The sequence below is a fragment of the Coenobita brevimanus genome, chromosome 94 (assembly GCF_032717465.1).
Source record: "Coenobita brevimanus isolate Jiangsu-jjx chromosome 94, ASM3271746v2, whole genome shotgun sequence".
Taxonomy (NCBI): domain Eukaryota; kingdom Metazoa; phylum Arthropoda; class Malacostraca; order Decapoda; family Coenobitidae; genus Coenobita; species Coenobita brevimanus.
In genome coordinates this window covers 10,325,998-10,333,497 of record NC_137047.1, presented here as the reverse complement: position 1 = coordinate 10,333,497, position 7,500 = coordinate 10,325,998, and the positions used below count along the sequence as shown (strand labels likewise).

The following is a 7,500-nucleotide window of genomic DNA, read 5'->3' as shown; positions in this document are numbered from 1 at the left end:
CTCTCCTCATCTGCAGTCAGTGGGGGTCTGCCTTGCCAAGAAATTCACCCTGGAGAAGTCACACCAATATGCACGTTTAGCCCCAGACTCACAAACTTCTGGCTTGTTTCGTGATTGCATGCATATATATTTTTTTTTTGAGGTAGAACACCCACTTGTCTATGGGATTTCCGTCTGTGTTTCCGTTCCAATGGGTTTTTGGTTCCTGTCCATTGCTGTCGTTCATGATTTGTTCTTATTTTGGGGATTAGATGTTCAGTGCAGTGGTTGATCAGTGGTAGAGTACTGATGAGAGGAAAATGAAAGGAGAGTGGTGGAAGGGTGAAATGAATTTGATACGGAATGAAGGTGATTGAAAGAGACAGGGGTTGTGTGTGTGTGTGTGTGTGTGTGTGTGTGTGTGTTCGAGCAGTAATGGACCCTTCGTAGCATATTTGTTACCTACGTCAGTACACAACAAAGTTTGTATTTAGGTTGGCATATTTCCTGTCAGGTGGGTATCCATGTACAGTGGTGGTAGTGGTAGTATTGACCTTTTTTTCCTGAAGTGTCTTGGTCCTTGATCTGCACACGCAAGTTTATTTCCTTGCTGGCCATTGCTGGCCACGCACCCCTGATTGCAGAGTACAATATTCCTGTGAGTCGGAGAGAGGGCAGTCTGATGGTGGAGGGTGACATGGTGACGGTTCATTTGTGGCCACTCCTTCCGGGATTAAGGTGTCTGGCAATGAATAGACAGGTAGATGCTCGTTGATATTGTGCATTACGATGAGGTGGAACATGTTTGGCGGACATAACATTGCCGTGCACACAAACATGTAAGACCATTTTTCTTTCTCTCCACCCGTTTTAAAAGGGATGCCCCAGAGTTTCATTCAAGTTAGGGCACCTGTGATCGCGTGTGTTGTTGATATGTAAGTGAAATCAGTTTTGGCTCTCTCACCAAGACTTAGCAGGACTATTTTCTCCTGACCGACCTCTTTATGCCTACTGTGTATTTTGGCCCATCATCATCATCATCATCATCATCTTACTCCCTTTTAATTAGGTGGGTGTCGACAGGATACAGAAATAGGATGAGAAAAGCACAAAAATACGAGGCATAATACAAGGTGCTTCCCAATCAGTTCCGGTTGCCTAATTGTTATGATCTTGCACACGTTGCAGCTTGGGCGGGGGGGAGGAGGGTAATGAGATGGTCAGTGGGTGTGGTGGTGCGTGGTGCAGTTTGGATGTTGCAGTGATGGTTGAGGTGGGTTGTGATGTCATGGGTATGCACACACACACACACACACACACACACACACACACACACACACACACACACACACACACACACACACACACACACACACACACACACACACACACACACACACACACGTTTAAAAAAATACAATACTTTTCATTTTCAGCTTTGATCACATATTCATCATCCTCCCACATTAATACAAGAATTACACGGTATAAATCGTCCCTGAAGCTGCATGTCCTGAAGCTGTACAATAATCGGTTTGCGTCGCCCATGTTGAAGCCTGTTTTATTTTTGGTGTATATGTGTCTGTATGTGTATGTGGGGGGAAGGGGGGGTTGGTGTGTGTGTGTGTGTGCGGTTTGTGTTTGTGGAGGGGATAGTGTGTGTGTGTGAGGGTAGGATGTGCGTGGGGGGGAGCAGGTATATTTTTTCGTGAGGTTATGTATGTGTGCATGTATGTGTGTGGGAAATTATGAGTTAGTGCACTAGGCGGATGGACTATGCATGTTAGTAACTAAATAGGTGGTATGAAGAATATATTCGAATATGTCTCTAAGTATGTAGGATGTGTTTATTAGTATGCCGGTAAGTCTGTGTGTGTTTGTTTGTCTAAAGATTAGATCGTGAGTTTTGTGTATGCTTGCTTGTGTAACTGGAATCCACGGACTTGAACAATAACAAATGCCGTTTTTTCCCGTACATATTACTGTATAAAAAGTACGCAAGGGGGCGCCCGGGATTGAACCAGGGACCTCTCGATCTGCAGTCGAATGCTCTACCACTGAGCTACACCCCCGAGTTACCGTATGGAGGTGAATCAGAGCAGGTGTGTTTTCCTTGTCAGGGTAGTGCGTCCGCAGACTGATGCAACCCCTAGTGTCAGGTTTCGGGATACAGTCTGGGGGGTACAGTTCGCCTTATATTTTACATTACATGATTCTCACTTTTTTCTTTTGTATATTATTAACAAGCTGAGAGAGAAATAAGATGTTTTTGTCTTTATATTAATTTATTTTTGACATGATGCGTCACGAGGATAGTGATGAATACGGCCCAGGTGTGAAGTAGATAAGTGGAATCTTGGTCGGACTTTTTTTTTTTTTTTTTTTCCCATGAAACTTGAGTCAGGTGCAAGAGGAAATATTAAATGCTAGTTTTGCTTATTTTCCCATATATTTCCACGACTGGCTCCATTTTATATAAAGCATGGTGGATATAGTGCCGGAGAAACATATCACACAGACGAGCCTTTATCTGTTTCACTTCACCAATGACAATACATCCATGCCATGGGAATATAATCTGATGCACTGTAATAATTTCTGGAGTACAGATTTAAACATTACCTGGAACAAAATCCCTCAAAACAACCAACCGTTATCTCCCTCCTTCCGTGTCCTTCCTCTTTCTTCATGGCAGACCTTCGTGTTGTTTGCTCTCTTTACCATCCTTTATCCATCCCTGGCTTTCTCACTACCATGGCCTTTCTCTCTCCTTTGCGTATACCTCGTTTCATGGTTCTTTTCACTGCAAAGCTTTTTCCTCTTTGGCTTTTCTCATACCGCATCTTTCATCCCGCCACGCACTTTTCTCTCCATAATATATCTCCCTGTGGTTTACCTTGCCATTCACCCTCTTTCCTGGCTCTGCCTCACGCACAGTCGTATTCTTGTTGGCACAGATTCAATAATTGCTCTTTCTCAGCGATTTCTTTATATCTTCGTCAGTGATACTAATTATATACTGTATAAATAAATAAATAATATCATGGAATAATGAATAAGCAAATAAGTGAAAAGAAGTGAATAAATCTATCTTTCTATCTATTTATATGCCTATCTATAAAATGAAAGTCGAATTTTGTAAAGAACCAGTGTCCACCCCCTCCCCCACTTCGTTATCCGTGACTCTGAAGGATAAAAGAGACTGTTAGCTTCTTAATCATGTAGTATTAACCTTGTTGTAATGACCTCTCAAAAAGTGTTCATATCGGAATTAATCAGGGCAATGATGAAGCTGTGCAATTAATTAACTTCAGCTCCACGCCGTACTTAGGTGAAGAGCCCAGCCCGTTCACAGCACAACATAAATAGAAGAAGGGATAATTTCTGGTCTTCGGTTGTAATGATGTTGTGACAGTGCCCCGTGACAGAGAAGAAGTTGCTTTATACAGTAATAGGATTGTGGTGTTGCCTTGTGAGAGAGTGGGTATGAGTGTAGGCTAATATGTCACCGAGATGGTGTCCTGTTGGGCAGTATTATAAATTCTTTGGGAGATATCGAAACATCTCTTCCTTAGCGACTGATTCTGCTTGTGACACACTATATACTTTTGTGGGTTACTGGGCAAATTACGTCTGAATTACAAATAGATAACGTCGTTGAGAATATCGTGGTGTGACAGGCATAGTAAATAGCTTAAATAAGGTGCTACACATTTTTCAGTGGCGCTCTGAATACGGCCGATTATGGTGGTGGAAGAGCTTTGAAGTTTTAAAGTTGCATTACTAGGATATATGTGGGTGTGAGGTTGGCCTTGGGATGATGAGTGAAGATGGATCATGTGGTAATCTGTCGCTCACATGAATACTTTTCCTTTCCCCAATTCACCTTCTTTGTAAAGCTACGAATTCTTGTAGTTTGATTGCTTATTGTTGTTGTTGTCGTTGTTGTTACAACCCCAGACACATCTCGTTGTAAACCCAGTGGACCGCTGGAAGTCGGCAACATCAGTTGGTCACTACCAGAAATCTTTTGTTGGGGTTATAATTAGTGGTAAATAATATCTGATATCCCTGAGTACTTCGGCATCCGCTTTCTCTGTTTAATTCCTGTTGTACACAGTTCAGAAGAATTTGATGAACTGTTTAAACGTCATATTATATCGCACAACGAATGAAACATGTGAAAATTTAATGCCCTTTGGAAATGGAATTTTTGAATACGGAAGACCTCCTTTTGTAGAATTAGAGATAAACCACACAGTCAGATACACCAACTATTCTCAGGTGATAAAACTTGCATTGCTCATCCAGAAGTCTGTCGTTCCCAGCTGTTCGGATACTGATTTTTGTTGATTGTACAAACGAAGACAAAAGTTCGCTTGCTGGTCCAATGCGTGTACGTGACACTTAAGGCATGCCAGTCACTTTTCTACCGGAGGCAGAAACAAAGCAGTGCTCTCTCAGCGTAGGAATGTTAACCATCAAAGGGTAGTGAGAGCAGAGGCGGTGTAGTATTGGGTGAACGTGTGTCCCCGACTGTACGTAAGCTAACAGGAAATGAGGTGCCAGACAAACTGGCATCCATTTGACGGGATAATTGGGTGTGTGTTGACCTCTGGGATTTGCCAGTCTCGTGTGCGTGTGTGTGGGGGGGGGTCGTGTGTGTATGAATGTATGTGTGTGTGTGTGTGTGTGTGTGTGTGTGTGTGTGTAATCCGAACATGTCGTTTTGTTCCTGTCACCACAGCAGTACCATATATGAGTGCCTTAAGCCTTTGTGTTGTTGTTGTTGTTGAGTAACCCCGATCTGTCTGGCCGAGCAGATCCGTCAGCCGCAGGCAACCAACTGCCCCTGAAGGGCCGTCCCGTGCAGTGTGCCGATCTTCCTTTGTGTAAACTGTTTATATGAAGATGTGTGTGAGTAAAGGGATATGTACCCGAGGGGATGTGTATATGAAGATAATGATTATGGGAGAGTGCTTATGTGAGGGTATATGTATGGTTTGTTTTATATATGGGTAATGCTGTAGGTTGTTTATAACACGATAACTGCGTAGTCCGTGGATGTGAATATGTGTTTGTGTGTGTGTGTGTGTGTGTGTGTGTGTGTTGCTTAGGATCTAGTTGGTTAGGCTGTAGCAGCATCACTGACCGTCCAAGCTTTACGACTAAAGTAGATGACTTGTAATCATTTAGTACAAATATGATACTACAAAATATGATACAGGGGGCGCCCGGGTTTGAACCGGGGACCTCTCGATCTGCAGTCGAATGCTCTACCACTGAGCTACACCCCCGATACATGGCTTAGACGTGAACCATACTTAAGGCTCGCCTTTCATCCTGTCTCTAGCTGAAAGAAAATCCTGCTCTTGGCTGAAAGGAAGAGAATGCAGAATAAGTATTGGTTGGGTCTGAAACCTTGCCTACAACTTCCCTCCAACCAGACTTAACATTAGAGGGTGAGAAGAGACTGTGGTTGGCAAGTGTACAGGTGTGTCAGAGCAGGTGTTTGTTCCCATGTCAGGGTGGTGTGGCCGGAGACTCGGCCACCTCTGTTATCAGCCACTGGGGCTACCTGATCTCAGTCACGGATGGCGATGTGGCAGTTTGGAAGGAGTATGTCAGTTTTATTGTGCTTTTATTTCCCTGGTTTATCGTGCATAGTTCAGAGTTAACTGTTAGATTGAAGTTTAATACAGTGGAGGGAACAAAACCTTCAGGCAAACGTTTACCTTTATTGGTTCATGTCGCAGAAGAGGTGGTTTAAATTATACTTCTCGGCAGAGTGGAGGTCATCAAGGCAGACAGTAATGTTTCAGTATGTCCCAGTCTCCCCGCGAATACGTTCCTCAACTGTCTGTCTTTTTGCTTCTCGTGTGAAGCTGGTGCGGCTGATGATGTAAGGTTCTTCCCTAGGTGACGCTGAACAAGAGATGCTCCCGCCACCACCAACACTTTGACCAAGCTGAATCTCTTTGTAGCTGAAATTTACCGTGATTCAGAGGACTCTTCTAGCCTCCTAACTATAATTCAGATACTATAATAGCTTGTATTCCTGAAAATTTCGCGTTTTTGAACAGAACATACTATTATAATCACTTTTTTTTTTCATTACCAGAGTCTTTCACATAACTTTAGTATCTGAACTGCCATGAGAATGTTTTCCCTTTTCCACTAGTACCTGCATGTCAGATATCCTTTCTTGTCGGTCTGTCGCTGCTGTTTTGGATAGTCACTGTTTGTAAAGTAATTACAGTTGCGCTTCTCATGGCTGTACCCATTCACGACCCACTGCCTCTTGTTAATAAGTCATCTTAGCAGTATAACCTAAAGTGATGTTACTGTTGCACAGCTGACTTATGAGTGTGTGTGTGTGTGTGTGTGTGTGTGTGTGTGTGTGTGTGTGTGTGTGTGTGCGTGCGTGCGTGCGTGCGTGCGTGCGTGCGTGCTTTCGTGCATGCGTGTGTGCGTGTGCGAGAGAGAGCTTGTCCCCGCCACCACTGGAGTTGTCTTGTGCCTTTGTGTAAGTTATGCAAATGAGGGTATCAGTAGGTAAGGGGATGTGTATGCTTGGGGATGTGTATGTGTGATTACATTTATGGGCGAGTATTAATGAGATGATCATATTTGGGTATGTACCGTATATGGGTTCGTGTTTATTTGTACAGTAAGCAGCAGTTTGTAGACTGTCATAATAGGGGTAGCTGTGTAGATCACGTGTGTGGGTGGAGAGTATTTGCGGTTACATTTGTGTGTGCTTAAGAAACTACTTAAGTATGTACAGCATGAGAAATATGTATGTGCATTAGTTTTGATATTAATAAGGCTGTATAGGCACCACTGAGCAGCCATGTACTGTTGCAACTTAAGATGACGTGTCATCATGCATTACAAGTAGGCTACTGAACAAAAGGTGACAGGGGGCGCCCGGGTTTGAACCGGGGACCTCTCGATCTGCAGTCGAATGCTCTACCACTGAGCTACACCCCCGACACATGAGGTGCAGGAGTGGCAGAGCAGGTGTTTGTTCCCATAACAGGGTGGTGAGTCCGCAGACTCAACCACCGCCATTATCATTCACCTTTTACTATTGCATTTGGGATTGTCCTTTTACTTTTGCCTTCTCCCGACGATTTTCTTTAGCTGAAGATAGATTATTTGAAGTGGAGGAGTTATGTAGCCATAATAAAAACCCTTTTAGTATGGGAGACTTTTCCTGAGCTAGATGATATATTGTCTGGTAGCAGGAAGAATAAATTAACAAATAAGTCACGAGGACAGTAAAGAACACTTGACACACCGATTGATACAATAGTTCAATATATTAATTATAGTCATTGTAAGAACTTGCAATGGAAATATAGACTCATGAGTAACAGAAACATCCTTCAAGGCCAAATCCGTGTTGAAATAAAAGTTTTCCTAGTATCAGCTGTGGGCGTGACTACGGTGACTCAGCTGGCATACCGTTTCTCGCATCCCACACTCTTTAACCTCTTCATTACCAGGACGTGGTGT

General features: G+C 43.3%; 3 non-coding genes across 3 annotated transcripts; all 3 read right to left on the bottom strand.

Annotated features, from left to right (window-relative positions):
• Nucleotides 1–1,979: 1,979 nt before the first annotated feature.
• TRNAC-GCA (transfer RNA cysteine (anticodon GCA)) lies at nt 1,980–2,051 on the bottom strand. The gene has a single exon. It is a non-coding gene; the product is annotated as a tRNA-Cys (tRNA).
• A 3,153-nt stretch (nt 2,052–5,204) lies between these two features.
• Nucleotides 5,205–5,276, bottom strand: TRNAC-GCA (transfer RNA cysteine (anticodon GCA)). The gene has a single exon. It is a non-coding gene; the product is annotated as a tRNA-Cys (tRNA).
• Nucleotides 5,277–6,900: 1,624 nt separating this feature from the next.
• On the bottom strand, nt 6,901–6,972 carry TRNAC-GCA (transfer RNA cysteine (anticodon GCA)). The gene has a single exon. It is a non-coding gene; the product is annotated as a tRNA-Cys (tRNA).
• Between the last annotated feature and the right edge of the window lie 528 nt (nt 6,973–7,500).